Here is a 20,295-nt window from a genome sequence, read left to right as displayed (position 1 = left end):
AAAAAAAAAAAAAAAAAAAAAAAAAAAAAAAAGACATAAACGAAGAAAAAAGGAAATACGGAAACAGAAGAGGGAGTTGGGGGGGGGTCTGCCAAACTAAGAATCAATGGAAAAGCCTTAAGGATACTTTGGCAAGCTAATTTAAAAAATAAGAGGTTGAACTGATTGAATTGATATATCCTGCATGGGTAGATAATCTAACTCCCAGAAGCCATAGTTTATTTAATGAAGAGCCCAGTGACTCCCCCATCCCCAAGTTGCTGGTCAAGAAAACCTGAGAATACCAAATAATACAGGAAATTGCCACACTGGTTGACTGCCCACCAGGACTAGATGGCTTAGTTGCTGAAGACACTACACAACAAAACAAAAAACTTTCCTCCCTGAGTGCTAGCCTTCATAGTACAAGAATGGACTATGCAGGCTACTGGGTGAGAACTATCACCAGCTATCACCAACTATCACTTACTCTACAATGGGTCTCGCATAGTATATTATGAACCTGCCAGACAGGGTATGCCCCATAGTAAAATAGAGGTATGTCTATTGTGGGGGTAAACCAACTCCATTCTGAGACCCATTACACAGGGGGAAAGTCACTTCTGGTCTCATTGAACTTGGTCAAAAGCTGGGACTCTGGAGGTCACAGGCCTTTGTTTTGCTAAACAGACATAATGTGCCCATCATTTTTCCTTCTAAATAATTAGGCGTTTGCCCCAAAGTGTCTTGAGTCGAAGGAATAACAAGGAACAAAAAAAAAAAAAAGTAAGGAAGCACAAATGGAGGGGGGCAGGACGCCTTAGCAAAAGGAAGCCACATATAACCTCCATGAGCAATCAGGAAGTAGGCAGGGTAGTCCATCCAAACCTGCTAGCCTCAAGCCTGAGGGCAGGGGATGGGTCAACCGCTGGAGATATGCAGCTACAGCAGGCTCTGCTGCAGATGCTAAACCCTGGCGTGCCAGGGGGTTACCTGATTGCCAAAGCACTCCAGAGTCAGCCTCAGAGCATACATTCTGGGGAAGAAGGGGAGAACCTGTCCAACTCCACCTACAAAAGTAAACATAGCCATCAAAAGCTCCTGATACACAAAGTGAAGACTGCAGTGACAAACACAACATTTGTTTGTCTAGCATAAAAAGTTAGGTGCAGCAGTGCTTGCCAGTAATTCCAGCATTGGGAAGGAAGCAACAGAAGACGCCCTGCCTGAGGCTTGGAGCTAGCTATCGTAGCCCAACCATTCAACCATTAAGTTCCAGGTTCAGTGAGAGTTTGTCTCAAAACAGGTAGAGAAGCCATTCAATGTTGACTTTGTCTTTCACACACACATGTGCATATACACAAACAAACACCAGAAAACATTCGTACACAAGCAAATAAGAAGGTTGCTCAATATGAAGACAAAGGGAACGAGGGATGCAGGGTTCAGTTCCCAAAACTGTGTAAAATGGGTGTGGTAATACCAGCCTGTACTACCTACCACAACTCAGAAGATAAAGGATCTGAAGTGCAAGGTCATCTTCAGCTGCCTTCCATGTGTGGGGCCAGAATAAATACAAGACTCAACATTAAAAAAAAAAAAATGTTTAAAGGGCTATCACCAGGTTGTCTGACACTAAGTATGTTTGTCTGTTGGTTTTAAGATGAACCTGGAACATCTTGTCATGAAAACAAGGAAACTATGCACAGTAAGTGTGGTCCCACTACAAGAAGATTAAAGCCCCAGCAGAAGTGGAGAGGGTCTTGATCAAGTATAAAATATGGTATCTAAAATTCCCTGAAGACTAAAAACATCACCTCTATACAGCTTCTCTTTGGAATATGTAAGGGTACCAATTCAATAAGGGAAACATCATGTACTCTACCTCGCCTACATGAACCAACAATTTCATAATGACAAAACAGTTACCAAGGTAAGAAAAGCCTCAGTAAATTGAGAATGGATGATTTTTTAAAATATCAAAATTTAGTGTTGGGCACAGTGGCATATGCCTGTAATTTCAGTATTCAGGAGTCTGAGGGCAGAGGATCAAGTTCCAAGCTGGCCTGGACTACATGAGACTAGAAACAACATAAACAGAAATAATGGCAACATCTCACAGAAAAGGGAGGTGATAATGATCAATGTCAGATAAAGATGCTGACTGCATAGTTGATGATTGAAACTTTATAAATGATACATCAAATATTGACTAGGGCCATTTTTCAGTCTTGTCACCAAAACTCTAGGCATTATCATCTATGAGCCATTTTTGCAAAAATAAAACCATATTTAATCAAACCTCTAGATCTGACTGCCAATTTAAAAAGAATACGAAGGAGATTCGTGTTAAATAAGACAAAGCCATCAGCTAAATCCAAAATGTGGAGCACTCATCTCTATACCAAATACAATATTTTAAAAGAAAAAAAATACATACAAACTACAAAAGCTTTCAATAAAATAACATGGTGTAATGTAGGAAGTGTTTGAATTTTGAGTAAAATTGAATTTAAAATTTCATTTTGGATACAGGAAAAAAAAACATTACATGGATAGAAAGAACATTACAGAATGATAGTGACTTTATTGAATTCAAATCAAGGGATTCCAGTTCTGTTCATTTGAAATGGCCTTATTTATTATAAAAAAGATACAAACCAAAATTCTTTATTCACAGGGCATGCTGACACAGACCCAGCTACTTGATAGGCCAAGTTGAGAAAGTCACCTGAGCCCATGAACTCAAGACCAAATGTGACTAGCATTAAGGACTTACCCTATAAATACATATGTATGTATGTATGTATTTATAGGGTATACACACACACACACACACACACATGAACATGAACATCTTGTGCAATGAACTGTACATATACATCTATGTTGTGGTTTGAATGTGAAATGTTGCCCATAGATTCATATTTGTAAACACTCAGTCCCCAGCTTGGTGGCGCCGTTTTGAAAGGAGGCTGTACAACCCTCAGAAGGTAGAGAGCCTTGCTGGAGGAAATCCATCACTGGGGGGATGGTCTTGGGAGTTTATATCTCAGCCCCCTCTTCTTTTCCCGCTCTGCTGTGACCCTGGATGCATATGACTGATCCACCTCCTGGCCCTGCTATATACATTGACTTTCCTGCCAAGATGAAATGTATGGCCTCAAACTGAGAGCTGGAAGGCCCTCCCTTCCTTTAATTATTTATTAGGCAGTCTGTCAGGAATGGGAAAAGTAATGTAATCTGGAATTTGTTTTTAAAATATGCTAATAAAGTTAAAGAAGAAAAAAAAACAAAGGTTCAAGGATGGCAGATCAGTGGCTGAGTGAGGGTCATGATATTTTGTATATTTAAAATCTAATGAGAAAAAATAAGCACACATATATAAGTTGGACGTATTACTGATATTCACTCAAAACATGTCTTGATGAAATAAAATTAAAAAACCATGTAAACCATTTTATAAACAATAGTGTTGGCTTTCGCCATAAAGGAATAAGACATTTAACTATAGAAAAGCAGAAACTATAATTGAAATAATTGCAACCATTTAAAAACCGACAAAACCAGCCAGGAGGTGGGCGGGGGGTGGTGGGGTGGTGGGGTGGGGCAGGGGAGTAGCACATGGCTTTAATTCCAGCAGAAGCAGGTAGATCTCTGTGAGTTCCAGGCCAGCCAGGGCAGTGATAGCTAAATAGAAAAAAAAAAAATGTTTTTGACAAAACCTGCAAAGTAAAAAAAGCACAATATAAAATGATAGATAGTAAGTAAAGTTGTAACTATTTTTTAAGAATTCATATAACTTTGCAATTACTTAAAAACCAAAACAAACTAGAAAGAAATAAGCCAAGAGATTAACAATGTGTAATTAAAGTTTCACTTTTTGCACACTGCACAGAAATACAGACTGTAGCAAGGCCATAACAGTACAACTCAGCCCACTGGTGCTTCTTTCAGTATCACTCAGACACAAATGGCTCGCTACGGTGTTGGCCAAGTAAGTACTCTACTCCACCATCAGCATTCATACAAAAGTTTACCAAGATCTTTTCTCAGTCTCATGATTGGAACCAACCAGTTAAGGGGTAGAACACAAGGGTAAATACAAGATGCCACTATACAGGCACATGCTCCAAGAACGCCAACTTAATTTTTAAAATTTTACCAAAAGAGAAAAAGAAGTAAATGAGGGGCCAACAAGATGGCTCAGAGAGTGGAGGTGCTTGAGTCAGGCCTGACAGTTTGCATTTGAGCCTGGGATCTTACAAGGTGGCAGTAAGGCGGGATTCCAGAGAGCTGTCCTCACTTCTCCATGTGCACGCTGGCATGGGTCAGGGCTCCTAGGCACATACACATGCACACACACAACTAAATTTTTTGAGTTAAAAAAAATAGTGAATGAATATTCTCCCAGTTAGTAAAGTTTTCCCTGAATAAGAAAAACAGGGTATTTACAATTTTAGACCTGCCCTAAGTACTGTATGGATCCCTGGGGAATTGATTTTAAAAGTCAAATTGTTTTCACTTTCAATGTCCAAATGTATTTATAAGTGAGACAGTTTAACTTTTTACTTACTAGACTTTGACTTCTTTGAAACTAAATAAATTCACCAGAAGAAAAAATTGTAAAGGAAGCTATAAAAAGTTATTAAAATACAATTGCAGCAAAATTTAGGGTTGGAAAGAAGGCTATTTCTTAGTAACATCAATTTTCTACTTTTAGAGATATAAAGAAGTAAAGACAGGACAGTTACTGGAGTGTCTAATTAATTCACTCCGTGTTGCTAGATCATATTCTTTCATGACTGTCAACATCGTTCTCACAAACCGAAAATGCACATTCCAGTTTCACAGACACACAAAAATAACTGTGAAGTTCCTTAGGGGAGGCAACTCTGCTTCTCTCTTTCACCTCACACAGATTACACATAGAATTCATCTTCAAGATAGTAGAAATATTTATAGAGTAAAAAACTGCTTTCTCCAGGAAGGCTGCTATTCTAGTTCTTTATTTTCTCATATGGTAAATGTGTTACTCAAAGACACTGGCAAATGAAAGAAATGAATCCAATCTCAGTAAAGTATGAGTTTAATTGTACATTGACACTGGCACCCAGCACTAGTGTACTCCTAAGCAGATGCCACCGATAAATTCAAGATAGAATATTTTAAATTTCCTTTTATGTATGCACATCTGTGCTTCTACTGAAAAGGCCAATGGTGGGAATTTTGATTTTTTTTTTTTTTAAATTACAGTTTGAGTTGTTTGTGCTGGAAAAGAGTCTTATCAAAATCAGACACCAGATACAACACTTTATTAACAAAATCTGACTGGAAAGGTATTCATTCATTAGATATATACCAAATAAAACTCTATTTTAAATATTACACTAATAAAAGTCTAATTTAGAACTATGTACTGATCACACATACACCTTAATAGTTACGACCTCTTTTATGAAATACTGTCAGGTCCCAAAGAATCCTGGGACAAATCTCACTCAGTACCTGTGGTTCCTCACAGCACTTCTAACCCTAGTCTACCCTAAACCTCTCCAGCCAAAGACTGGGCTTCCCTTTCCCAGCTTCTGATTCCCATTCCCAAACTCAAAAGTCATTTGGCTAAACACTCTCTTGAGCTCTTGGTCCTCTACCTACAGCACTTCTCTTGGTCTTCCTGCCCTACTTCTCTCATGGCCCTGTTTGGTCTGGACCCTTCTAGGTGTCTCTGGTTAGTCCCTCCCTCATATCTACAATAAAATCCTTCTCCTCAACTGTATACCTGGGAGCCATCATGTCCTCATTTTCATTCATCAAGTTTTACAGAGGACTCTTGTTTGAAAACCGTTTTAGCTGGCATTCTTAGTAATAGAAACAACCAAAAACAAAAACTTTGAGAATCTGAATCATCTCATTAGGTAATCCTCTGCTTGGGATGGTGCTATTTTACACATTATTACTCTGACAATCTCCAAATCACCATTCCAGTGTTGGTTTATAAAGAAACCAAAAACAACATGAAGGATTTCTAGCTCTCATTTTGCTGTGGCTGTAACGGAATTTGAATGGTCCTGTAATTTTACTTCCAAAAAGCTGAAGCATGCAGGCAGTCACAGCTTGGCAAGATGCAGCCCTTCTGCCCTCAGCACGTCTCGTTTTTACCTTGTACTGTATGTATCCTCTTCCAATAACCATGAGAAGTTGTTTCTACAAACTCTTCACACAATTTCACATAAGGGGACAGCCATGTTAGGATCAGCTTCCTAAAATGCAGACGTGGCTGATTCATGCATCTTCCTTGGTCATTAGGGAAACACCACTATCAGGAAATGCTATGCCCTACACTAGAAGTCTTTGCAGGGTTTAAGACAACAAACAACTATGTTGTTTAACCTAAATTGGGAGAGCACATAAGAGAGGAAAAGATTTTATTTAATCGAAATGTTAAAGAAACCTCACATGAGGAGTTCATTGTCTCTCAAACCCAGCCTGTTTAGAACACTTTCTGACTCACATTTGTTGTTGTTTATATATGATTTTCATTTAAGAACTGTTTCCTAGGATTAATGTCCCAGGGCTTGCCCTGTCTCACCTAGCAATCAGTATGCCACCATTTCCATTACTAATACAACTATGCCAGACTTGTCTGTGTCTTCTTCCATTCCAGCTTTGAGGTGTCTGCTGCTCAGTCCTGGTCATTTGTTGTTAATGCTATTGCAATTCAACTCATGTGCTTTTGCTTTAAGCCATTTCTTTACAGAAGATGGGCAGAAGGTAGTGTGCATGTCTAATCCCAGCTCTTAGGAGGTGGAGAAAGGAGTATCCCAAGTTAAAGGCTGGTCTGGAGTACATGGCTAGACCATGTTTCAAACAAATCACACAAAACTAAATGCATACAGAATCCAAAGAAAAAAAAGAGTAATTTGTCAACATTTTACATATACTGCAACTATCCTGACAAAGATCAAGGCTAGCTGACTCCAATCTTTTCTGTTTGTGCCCTAGAAACTGCACACATGACTTCTTCACTGGGCAGCTTTATTAACTATCTTTTGAATAGATGATCACTTTCTTGAGACCACTGACACTCCCCACAAAAATCTTCACCTATTTATATTTGAAAACAATGAGTTCTGATAATCGAAATAGTGATATTACTATATGCTTGTTTCAAGGAATTCAAGATCAATGGCCACAAAAGACCTTTAAGGCTCAGATATGTATCATGAAGAATTCATCATCACTAATTGTTGAATGGGGAAAATCTCTATTCACCTCCACCTCACTCTTTGTCTTCAAAGACTGCAGATCATATTCTATTACCCATTCCAAGTCACAAAAGAGTCTCAATCAAAAAAACATACAAATAGGCTAGGGTCAGATGGAAGGGGAGGAGGACCTCCCCTATCAGTGGACTTGGAGAGAGGCGTGGGAGGAGATGAGGAAGGGTGGGATTGGAAGGGAATGAGGAAGGGGCTACAGCAGGGATACAAAATGAATAAACTGTAATTAATATAAAAAGTAAAAATTAAAATTAAAAAATAAATAAACATACATACAAAACTGTGAGTAGGAGTCTGGTGCAGTAGCAATTCGTCCCTAATCCCAGCACTTGTGAAGACAGAGGTAGAAATCTCTCTGAGTTCAAGTCCAGCCTGGTCTACAAAGCTGGTACAGGACAGCAAAGACTGTATACAGAGAAACCCTGTCTCAGGGGATAGATGGGGGAGTGAGGATGGAGGTTTTAGGCAAACTTACAAGTAAGCACTTAAAGAAGGGTGAAGTTACAGCTGGCAAGCAGCTAAAGATACTGTAACCCTCTATGCTCCTAGATACTGCCTATTCCTAGGAATGGGGCTGAGACCACACCTAAAACCTGAGGGTTCTAATTTCTAAAAGCTGGTTTGGAGGTTCTAGCAAGAAAACACAACTACTCAGAGACCCTCACCAAAGATCCATCCTCCTCTACTGCACAAGTCTTCTTCAACTGAGCATACGGTTTTCAGACAAGACACAGTAAATAAAGGACATCCACCTAGTCAGGTAGATTGGCCAAACAATCATAGACTCAATGGAGTGCCAATGCCAATCATACCGTCCTTATATACACTTTTCTGACTCTTATGAGGGGATAAGATTTCTAGAACATTTGTCTGCACTTTCTGTGTAACCATTAGTGATTAGTTTAAAAACAAACAAACAAAAACAAAACAACTTTACACCCAACAGAGACAGTATTTTTACTTTTTTATCCTAAGGAAGATCAATTGTTCCAAAAACTAAAATGGTCCAGTTTCCTAGAATGTTCAATGAAAACTTCACTTTGGAAAATGATACTTCTGTTCTTTATTAATCAGTCAGTAAATCCAAACAAAGCAAGAATATTTTTTGTGTGTAATGAAGGGCAGTGAAACCCAGCAGGCCATGAAGCTCTGGAAAAGGGAACAGTTATTTGCTGATGTCCAAGCAGATGGCAGTTCAGAAATGGCAACTTGTCTTCTTCATAGCCCTAAACTACAGCCCTTACTATATTTCCTCAAGTCTTGTTACATAAGCATGCAAATCACCTTCCTTAAGAACTAAAAGCCAAGCCAGGTGCATGCCTGTAATCTTAGCACTTGGGAGGCAGAGGCAGGTGGCTGAGTTTGAGGCCAGCCTGGACTACAGAGAGTTCCAGGACAGCCAGGACAACTGAGAAACACTGTCTCGAAAAACCAAAACCAACCAAACCAAACAACAAACTAAAAGCCAATGAGCTGAGTGTTAGAGAACATACCTGTAGTACTAACTATGTGTGAGGGCAGGAGGATTACTTTGAGCCCTAGTGTCTAAAGCCAGCAACAATAAGAGACTAAATAGCTGAATAAACAAACAAATTAATAAATAACTCACTTATCAGAATTATAAATGGTGAAAAAAAATCTTTAAGATATATATGCAGTCTTCTTTCTCAAATTTAATACTTGTATGTATACATAAATGTAGGTAAAACAAGGCATCTGTATTTAATACTTCAATGAAATGGAACTACTTCTTTTAGCAATTATAATCCTGACTTGCTCCTGAAAAAAAAAAAAAAAAAAGTCACACTGAAGACAGGGTGCCTAAATATAGAAGATATGATGGTTTAAAAAAAAAAAAGTAAACATGAAAATGTTTTCTTGTTCCCAGAAGTTTCTATATTAAAAATGTTTTGAGGAAAAGCCAAACAACTAAGTGGAGGCTCAATCGTTCTACATTAGTACCCTACCTATGGTCTGGATCCAATTTTTTGTCTTTTTCCATCTTCAGTAGGAACACTGTAACTGTTTCAAAAAGCCTGGGGCTGCAGAAATGGCTCAATGGTTAAGAGCCGTTGCAAAGGACCTGGGTTTAGTTTTTCAGCATCCGTAGCAGCTCACAAGGTTCCAGGAGATCTGACACCTTCTGGCTCCAAGGGCACCAGGCACGCATTCGGCACGTATACATAAGCTCAGGAAAGAACATTCATACATATAAAAATAAGTCATTTTTTAAGAAAGTAACCCAATCATGACTCAAAAGACTGAAGAGGTGTGACATGAGAGGTACAAGAGAAGAGAATACTACAAAAGAGCCAGGTCAACTCTGACCGATGCCCTCATGACCCTGCTCCGGGGAGCCTGTCTAACATGCTTTCACAGCCTGCTTCTGTCTCCAGCCTCACTAGCCATTAACAGTCTCCCCGCTGTTGTACCACTGGATAGATCTCTCATCTCAGAAGCACAGCAGGGCCCAACAGGGAGTCTGCTCTGCCTTTTCCCCTTTAGCCTGGTGCTTCTGCTTCTGTAGCTACTCTTTCTCAACCACCCTGAAACGTTCTTCCTCTGTGCTAAGCAAAGTAAGAAGCTCTGTATCCCATACAATTTAAAGGAACTGCAAAAGCAAATAGGTAATTAAAAAAATTAATGTGCACACACATAACTTGAACTTGTGTGTTCCTTCTTTTGATCTTTGTCCTAGACCCAGTCCCTCTTTGATGTTCTTCTTTCTCACAGAAACCATAACACATCATTTAATATTTTCACTGTTTCTTTAAAACACACCTAATACACACTGAAAACCATCTAAACACAATGTTTATATAAGGATTATTCTCCTGTGTGTATGTGTGTGTGTGGACACAACCTTTCATGTCACTCTCAGAAACATCTTAGATGCAACTTCCCTCAAGAAACGGACTGTCAACTACGTCAGGCTGACTGGGCAGTGAGCCCCACAGAGCCTCTTGTTGCTGCCTCCAAGCTGGACTTACCAGCACACCACTATACATCCAGTTTTTTTCTTTTTTTCTACTTATTTACTTTACCTTGTAGGTGTTACTGTTTTGCCTGTATGCATGTATGTGTACCATGCCTGCTGACACCCTGGAACTGGCATTATGGATGGTTGTGTGGGTGCTGGGAATAGAACCCAGGTCTTCTGCAAGAAAAGTGCTCTTAGCTGCTGAGCCAGCTCTTCTCCAGCCTTCTCCCACTTTTATGTGACTTCTGTGTTGACTCCCTAGACTCTCCATTACTAACATTTATCATTTTTTTAGTGAATGAAAACATTCAAAATTCTCTCTTGACCACTATGCTTTCTAAAATATAGTATTCATTTACAGTAATTAAATTATGTAATTGCACTAATAGAAGGATCAATGTGAACATGGTTATGAGGCTTTGGTAAACAGAGAACTCAGTTAGGATAGACACCTGCCAAAGAGGAGTCTACCAGTCACAGTGCAGAGCATTCTCGAAGATCTCACAAATCTAGTGAATGCAATCAGGAACTATGTGGCTCCAGAGCTTCTACCTCTTCTTAAGTCATGCCCTTGTGTTCACTTTTCACAAGGCTAGTTCACAACTTTATGCTAAATTTCAAGGCATCAACAGTGAAATTTTTATGGTCTGGTAGACTCTTATATATCAATTGTTTAAAATAAAGTCATTAACCCCACTACTCTTTTAAAAGATAAAAACTGATAAGCCCCTTTACAAGAATATGTAAACTACCTAATTTAAAACCTGCATATAGATTGTTATAGCCTCTTCTCAGATAAGGCTCATTTCTACATTCCAACTATTCCTAAATTCTTCAGAAAGCCAGCATCTCTGAAACTATCCTAACTTCTGAGTTTCCTTACACCTTCTAGGACTCCACCAGGCAAGTTGGTTTCCTACAGCATGGGCCTCCTCAGTTCAGTTCCAACTTTCTAGCCTGCCTTCAGAATGAAGTAGAAATATACAGAGCTATTTGGATATTACTTTTCTTCCTCCCAACAAAGCCCAAGTTGGTTATTTTATGTCTCTTACTAGCCTTTTATATCCTGGAATATGGCATATCAAGTTATGATCATCTCATCAACTCCAAAATTTGGTCACCAGGAAAGGACATCCACACCAGCCTGCCTACCTTGCTCACCAATGTGCTCCTAACACAGGACCTAACAGAGTTAGAATCCCATTAAGTGTGTGTCTAATAATTCTTTGTGGAATACATGTAGGAAGAATTGTCCAGCAATTAAAACAGAAAGTACAGGAAATGAGATGATTCCAAGTAAAACTTTCATTGCAAATGATGGGCTATACACAAACAGGCAGTATTTGTAAGTTAGGGTAAAATTAGTTTGAGCAAATTTTCATTTTAGTCTCTAAATTAGTTTGTATGCATATGTGTGCATATAAGGATGCACTTGTGAAAGTTACAAATCAAAGAGTGACATTAAAATTAATTTAATATTAAAACATAAATCACTAAAGAAGTCTCTTAGTGGCAAACACTCTAAAGCAATTATTTGTTTGGGAGAAACAGGTAAAAATATTGTTTTGGAAATCTGCTCAAAGCTTATCTCACTGGAAAACATATTTAATATAAATGACCAATCCTTAAGCCAGGAACCTGCAAAATACCTTGTAGCCTTTCCTTAAATATGCTTCATTTCTACATTCCCATTGTCACTAAATTCTTCAGAAAATCATCTCTCAACTAAATTACTACTCCAAATTCTTTGGACCTCTTCAGTGAACATAGGCTAAAAAGCCCAACTAGGTGATGTGTTCCGAGGCATGATGGGCACTTCCTGGGAACTGACCTCCTTCTCAGCAAGAACAACCTCATTCATCTGGGTTTTCTCACCAACAGCATTGTAAGGACTTCTTAGAACACGGAGACAAAACAGCACCTAGTACACAACATGCTTAAGACACCTCTTCATGACTATTCCTAGAGAGACAACAGCCAGACTCTGAAATTCTGAGCAAACTATTAACAAAGCTACAGCATCAAACTATAGTTTTCAAGAATTAAGTACTACAACTGTAGATACTTTAAAGTTTCCCAAAATAAAAGTGTAAGTGGTACTATTAAAACATAATGAATATCCTCTAACATGTACAGAAGTGATTATTTTTAAAAAGACCTGAAGTTCCAAAATAAACTCAGAATCTCACTTTGGCTTAGTACTTGTAGTAAAAGATCTGTCTCCAGCCATCTCCATTTCCTAAAGTGGGTTATAATTCAGGCCAGTTAGGATTATACTCCCTTTTCAGTAGATAATACACCTCACATAATAAGTGTTGCGCAAGCTGAGAAACCGAACCAGTATTTTAACTTCAATTAGCTGGATGGGGTGTGGCTCAGTGACTACTTACCTACCACATGAGTGGACCTGAGCTCAAGAGTGAGGACCACAAGTAAGTTTTGTTTGTTTGTTTTTTAAAAGCTTCCTAACAGCACTACTTTTTAGTAAGCTAAATGAATGTGTTCAGTACTATTCTATTCAGTGTGTTGTTCCTCTAATGAAAACATTAAAACTTTCTCATTAGAGCCTGTAATGTCCTTCTCTTTTTAAGACAGTCTTGTTAGCCTTGAACTTAGAATCCTGCTGACTATTCTTCCTGAGTGCTACAAGTACAGAGGTGGGTCTTACTCCACGTGGCTAGAGCCTGCATGTCTAAGGCAAGCCCCCAGATACACATTATTGAGTTATCTGAATCCACAGTGCTGAAATAACAACAGCTTTTTCAAGGGGTTGAGCTTGAAAGTAGGAAACTAGAAAATGAGATGATTTTATATCTGTCCTGTACTGGATAATGCAGAGCAAATGGTCCTCTGGCCTCAGAGTCACAAGCTGTAAATAGGTGTTCTAGAACACCTATTTAGAACACCTATGAAGAACAAATCAATGGCTTCAGTCTTCAGAACTATAAGACATTGTTGTGAATGTGAGCTGTTGCAATGTAGCATTCAACTCTCTAGTTACGTGGGAAAACTATTGTTAATCTGAGATCCTGACACATACCAGTTGTTTTGCTTGAACACAGCAAACCATACCACAGAAAAGCTTTCAAAAAAAAAAGTTCACTTTCCGTTTAGTTTGAGTCTCTTTTAAAAAAAAAAAAATTCATAGATTGTGGGCATAATAGTACACACGTTTAATCCCAGCACTAGGGAAGCAGAAGCAGATTTCTGTGAGCACAAGGTCATCGCAGAGCTACAGAGCGAAACTATGTCTTTAAAAACAACAAAAGCTACACATACAAATGCAAGGTTTGACATCGGACCTTTGAACTGATACACAGGCTCCTATGTTAACGAAGGATACGAAAATGAACAACTGTATGAATGCTTTAGTAAGAAAATCATGTAATTTACATGGATTTCTCTTGAGTTACTCTTTCTTAAAGGTGAACTATATAGAAGGGCGTGGCAGCACAGGCAGGCACATCTCTTTGAGTTTGAGGCCAGCCTGGTCTACGAAGCTGATCTACAGGATAGCCAGGGAGGTTATACAGAGAAACCCTGTCTCGAAAACAGACAAACAAAGGTAAACTATAATCTAGTCTGTTTATATTAAATTGGGAGATGCTCATCACAACATGTATTACTGCCTCTCTATCTGAATCAAGGTTGATGGATATTCTAGAATGACAAAAACCTCAATTTTCCTTGAATAAATACAGTCATGCACTATATAACACTTAAGTAAAGGCTAATACAAACGTAATGGTGGCCCTATTCATTACAGTGATGCTAAAAATTCGGGAGTGTGCTGAAGAAATATCTCAGTGACAAAGAGCTCCTGATGCTCTTGCAGAGAACTGAGTTTGATTCCTAGCACCCACATCAAGAGAATCACAACTGTTTATAACTCTAGCTCCACGGGATTCTACACCCTATTTTTTGCCTCTGTGAGCATCTGTACTCACATGCACAGACCCTGCCACCCCCCAACCCCACTCTTGACCCACTATAAGTTACAAAAAAAAAAAACAATTCCAAATGTCTATTGCTCCTGTAGCTGTTGCAAAATATCTAATATCTGGTTACAACACATTACTCAATGTTGTAGCAATGCTTGTATAAACAAACCTACTGCACTACCATGTAAAACCACATGCAAAAATGTACAGGTAATACTTGATAATGATCATAAATGATCCTTATTAATTTATTTACTGTTAATTTATTTACTTATTTATTGTTTGAGTATAACATTTATTTTTTTTAAAGTCTTACTATAAAACAGCATGACATGTTGTGTAGGCAGCAGTATTACACATCTCTCACTGTAAACCTTGACTACACCAAAAGTCTATGTAAAGTGACTGGCCTGTCAGTCTGTGCTAAGCATTCTAAGGTATTTGATATAGTCACAATAATTAAATAGCCTAACTGCATTTCAGAACTATCCCCTTAATAAGCAACAAATAATACTCCTTCAATCTTTTTTTAAGGCTTCTTTAAAAATCTGCTTTTAGGGTTGTAAAGATGGTGATTAAGAGGGTGGTGGTGGCACACACCTGTAATCTCAGCACTCAGAGAGGAGGGGCAGAGACAAGAGGATCTCTGTGAGTTTGAGCCCAGCCTGGTCCAGGACAGCCAAGCCAAGGCTATACAGAGAAACCCTGATTTGAAAACAAACAAAATATTGAAAAAACAAAATAATAATAAAAATTAAGAGCATGTACTGGAACCTGAGTTCCACCCCCAGCACCCATGAGGTAGCTCACAATTGCCTGTAGCCTGTAGTTTGAACTCCTGGAAGATCCAATGCCTCTTTTATTTCCCTAGGCACCTACCCCCTCACATACTACACACACATGTAAAAAAATCCAAATAATCTTTTTAAAAAATAATCTGCGGGGCTGGAGAAGTGGCTCAGAGGTTAAAAGCACTGGCTGTTCTTCCAAAGGTTCTGAGTTCAATTCCCAGCAACCATATGGTGGCTCACAACCATCTATAATAAGATCTGGTGCCCTATTCTGGCATGTAGGCAGAATACTGTATAAATAAATAAACAAATAAATATTTTAAAAAATATGGTCTGGAGAGATGACTCAGAGATTAAGAGCACTGGCTGCGCTTCCAGAGGTTCCGAGTTCAATTCCCACAACCACATGGTAGCTCACAACCATCTATAATGAGAACTGGTGTCCTCTTCTGGTGTGCAGGTATACATTGAGACCTAACATTGTATACACAATAAGTAAATCTAAAAAATAAAATAAAATATTCAAAAAGAGATAATCTGCCTTTAAAGTTTAAATGTTTCTGTAGCAGAAATAAAGTTAATGTTTTCACCAATGACAAGGTTGGTTTTACAGATTTGTATGTGTTCTGAGCATGCAACTAAGAGTGCAATGAGCCTGGGGTGGGTCCACACTGGGGAAGAGGCAGAAGCCCAGGATTTGAAGGCCAGTCCCAGCTCCATTTCCAGAACATGGAATACAATCAGTTACAGTTCTAACTCTGCCACTAACCAGCTAGCTGTATTTTTAACAAACAGAAGTACAACTTCTGTGGAGTACTTCAGAGTTTTCAGAGCTCTAAAATCCTATGATGAGGTACTGTCTTTCTGACAGATAACTAACAAAAAAGTGTAGACCAAAACTCAAAATCTTAGAAAATGCCTGTACAACCTCTAAGTGGTATTAATTTTTACCTAATATTATATGAGCATCTAGTAATTCCACACAGGTAATAAGGACATTGATAAAAATTCATGAACCTGGAATAAAACTTATTAAATTTGATGTTAATATTAAACTTGTAACTATTCTTTACAATAAACTTACCTACTCTCACCTCCACACAAATTAAAAGCTGGGGATCCAGCATCTCCCCCCCCCACACACACACACTGCCCTTGCATAAAACTGAGCTGACATAATTTTGAAGTGTTCAATGGATCTGCAAGAATATCTGTAGTTTTTTTTTTAATCTCAAACTGTAAGCTCATGAAAAATATGTACTATATATTATAACCTACCACAATGAAAAGTACTTTCAATATTCTGAACTTGAAAGACACAGTATACCAGTATACAGAATAGGTTTGACTGAAACCTGCTAAAATACCATCATTCTGAATTGGGAGACACTGTGTAGAAACAATTTAAATTTTCCATGTCATGAAGCTTTAAATTCTATGAGCCTGATTGCTTCTGGAAGTTTTGGTTTTGGCAATTTTAGTTTCTCTAATCTCTAATTAGTTTCCTCTAATCTTTTTGTGTTTAGATTTAGTTCACCTTTAATTAGACAGTCTTAAAGGACATTTTTAGTAGAGAGATTTAAGTTCATCAATGTATACAGAAAAACATAAATACTATGAAAAAGTTCGGAACACACCAATCATTGGGCACACAGCTTCTTTTATTTCACCCTTTGGTCTTCCTTGTGGTTCTCTCCCTCCCTAAAAGAGTAGAAAAGCAAATATTGCTGATTCACCAATTACTCAGATGCACAGCTGGTCTGCACTCCATCTGACCTGTTAAATGGCAACACTAATTTGCATTCTCGCATGATAACAATAACTGGGGAAGTATGGGTATCAGCCACTAAGGTAACAAGACTTAATGAACATGCCACACAGCTTTAGCTGAGAATAAAACCAAGCATCCACATAAGCAGCATTCCTGTGACACACTAACAGAAAAATAAAATACTATAGGTTGTCTTTTAAACATTTCTACCTCCTAAAACATTTTAAAATTCTTTTACCTTTCTGAATATTTAAAGGTGAACTTTCCTCATAGGACTTTAAGTCTACTTTTAAAAAGGTTTGGTTTTTTGTTTGTTTGTTTGTTTGTTTGTTTGTTTGTTTGTTTTGTCACACACTCACAGCTAAGTGGTTAAGGCAATCTACACCCAATACAAGTGTCCTCTGGAAAGGCAATCTTCTGATTCCTTGTAAGCCATTAGGAAGAAGTAACACTGTTCTTCAACAAGAACAGAATTTTCCCTCTTTGCAGACCCTGGTTTACAAACAACTGGAAATACTTTTACAGGTTACTGTTCCTGACTAAAGCAGAGAAATACAATTCAAGCGAAGATGTCTAACATGATAAAAATGTCAACAATGAAACGTAAGGATATAATGTAATCAGCAAAGAGAAATGAGGGCTCAAAAAAAAGTATGCCTTTATAGACTAGATCCCTCCCCTCTTTGGTAACAGGGTCTCATATAGCCCAGGCCTTGAACTCTGCTTGCTCATTCTGCCTCCACCTCTCAAGTACTGGGATTACAGGTGTGTGTCACCACACCCATCCTAAAGAAAGATTGTACAAGGTTGTTTTTTTTTTTTTTTTTTTAATGAATGTTGAAACTGTTCACAAAGAGTAACAATCATTGAAGACACCTGTTAATTTTACATCAAGTTGGTTGGCCAAGTTGGCATCCACAATAAAATTACTTACACAATAAAAAAAAAAAGCTTTTTGAAACGTGAAAAAATGTTCCCATTTTTCAGAGACATTACTAAAAGCAGAACTTTTTGCCTTGACAAAATCTGAACTAACAATATACTTTTAAACAACTGACAAATGCTAGTGGAGTTAAGGCATAGTTTTAAACTAAGCAAGCTACTTTCGCTGAACTGGGACCTTTTCAACTATGCCCAGAAGAATAAACTAAAGAAAGAGGAATCTGCACCTTGCCACTAAATGATATTCATGTCGGTGTGGTCATTTCTGCCTCTTCCATACCACTTCCCATAAAGCAAAACGCGTATTTTCTTCCGTTTTGACTTTATTATATATATGTATACATGTGCATGTGCACATGCCATGACATGCATATGGCAATAAGAGTACAACTTTCAGAAATTGGTTCTCCTTTTCAACCTCGTGGGATCTGGGGACAATTGAACAGTTTGTCAGGCTTGGTGGCAAGTACCTTTAACCTGCTCAGCTATCTCACCAGCACCAAACAATTATTTTTAAAAGGCAATTCTGATCATGTAAGTCACCACTTAAAAACCTCCATGTGTTTCCTGATGTCCTCAGGATAAACATAAAAATCCTCAACCTACACAGGACATCCTAGGCCCTATAAGGCCAGCTCCCGCCTACTTCTTCTGGCTCTTTCACCTCATTAAGCCATTTTTACATTAATTTGTCACAAGTCCTTTTTTCCTGCCCACCTTAGAGTCACTGCAACATCATTCTCTTTGCTGAGAAGGCTTCTCTCATTTCCTGCCTTTTCTCAGTACTTCCTTCCAGGTCCACATCTCTGACCTACTGAACACTGTACTTTTACACTGGGTTAAGAGGCTGCATACCTTGCCTTAATGAACACCAAGTACACCCAAAAAAAGACCAGATATTTGCTTTTTCACCATGACAGGCTGGGATTTATTAAATTTCAGGGAGCTAGAAGTACAACTCTAGAGCACTTTCGTGGGACAAATAATTTAATTCCTGGCACCACACATAAATAAACAAATAAATAAACGCAAACAAATCATTTATGGCACATTATGTGTCTGATATTGTCCTGGTGTCTGGGTCCAAACCAATGAATAAAATAGACAAAATTTCCTGTATATGTCATGGAGTTTATATTAGAATACAGACAACAGACCACAAATAAAATAATGTATATGGCATATTATAGTGCCATAAGTAAAACTAACAAAAAATATAGGAAGGAAAGGAAATAAGAGAGCCTAGGGGAAACATGACACAATAATGAAAACTGTAACTAACAAGGAAGTACTTAGCTGTCACCAGCATCTGAATGCCAGTGTACATGACTTTAGAATATTACATTAGAAATACTATAATTGTTTTGGGTTTTGTTAATATAATTTATAGCCAAACACAGAAAGTCAAAAATTAAAAATAAAATAAAAGGTCTACAGAAAGGGAATATGTTTAAAGACTGAAAGACAGTGAAATCTGAGCTCCCACAGTTAAATTATCCATCTCTAAGACACTCTATCCATTAAATATAGCTATGAAAAATAAGTTTAAACTTTGTAAAAATAACTTAATAAACTAGAAGAAACTCCGCAAAATAACCTTTTTAGGTGTCTACTTTTGTTAACAGACATGGTCGTCAACTTTTTTTACATGATCGAAGATGTCCTTAGCCATGCTTCATCCCTCATCACACTAGGCCTTAAAGTAGGAAAAAAGGGGGGAGGGGTGTTATAAGCATAAAAGAGATCTTCCCCACAAGAAGTATCCCTGAGTTAACTGTGTACTCACTAGGGTGCAGCAAGTGAGAAGCACTCAGTCTAAACTTAGAAACTGAGGGATTCCTGAAGAGTCATCTTACCAGTGTATTAAGGAAATAAGCAAAACTTTAAAAAAAAAAAGTTTCTGGGGGGCATCCAAGCAAAGAAACTACTAAGAGCCAAGGCAGCACCATGGTGGAAGGGAGGCACAGAGGAAAGGAAAGCCTAGAGAGTGAAGAAGGGAATGAAGTCAGAGACAGTAGGGTTTTAGTGGGCAAGTCATGGAGCTTAAGGCAGTCCTGGTAAGTTTCTAGAAGGGCCAAGCAACCAGGATGTGCCTGAAAGGCAGTATCTGGATGGAGATGACAAAAACAGCTTGTACAAATACAGGACTATTTTATTCTGATCAAGCAAATAAGAACGATCCTGATTAATAAGCTTTAAGAAAAACTTAGCATGGAAACTTCAAAAGGATATTTTCAGTTACAACTGAGTCTTGTATCAGTAAATGTTAAGCTCCCTATTAAAAAAAACAAACAAACAAAAACAAAAAACAAAAACAAAAACGAGGCAGTATGTTTTCCATTTGTGTAAAGTATGAAATATTTCCAAATGCTTAGGTTTCAGAAGCTGAGGTGGAAGGTATGGCAAGAAAGAAAAGATCACAAAATCAGCAGCTATACCCCAATGCAAATCCTTCATGATTAATATAGGGGTCGTGACAGCTTCTACAGAAAAGTGATATAAAGACAGACTTTATAAAGGCAAAGGCATGGGGGAGGAGAGAACAAGGAAAAGGAAGTAAAGAAGGAAGGAAGGAAGGAAGGAAGGAAGGAAGGAAGGAAGGAAGGAA

The 20,295-nt window shown here is 38.1% G+C and overlaps 1 protein-coding gene across 5 annotated transcripts in view; it reads right to left on the bottom strand.

Annotated features, from left to right (window-relative positions):
* The window catches only part of Larp4b (La ribonucleoprotein 4B), an 81,929-nt gene that overhangs the window by 57,717 nt on the left and 3,917 nt on the right, over positions 1–20,295 (bottom strand). The window contains exon 1 of one of the 5 annotated variants that reach the window (XM_055603926.1): positions 9,230–9,307. The exons of the other annotated variants lie outside the window; for them this stretch is intronic. The gene's annotated coding sequence lies outside the window, so the exon portion shown is untranslated. Of the gene's footprint in view, positions 1–9,229; positions 9,308–20,295 lie in introns of those variants that run through there. 5 annotated transcript variants of the gene reach the window in all.

This window comes from Psammomys obesus, unplaced genomic scaffold, assembly GCF_907164565.1.
Source record: "Psammomys obesus unplaced genomic scaffold, mPsaObe1.curated_primary_1811, whole genome shotgun sequence".
In the NCBI taxonomy this organism is placed as follows: Eukaryota; Metazoa; Chordata; class Mammalia; order Rodentia; family Muridae; genus Psammomys; species Psammomys obesus.
Note: the sequence above shows the minus strand (reverse complement) of the source record. Positions and strands in the feature narration are given on the sequence as shown.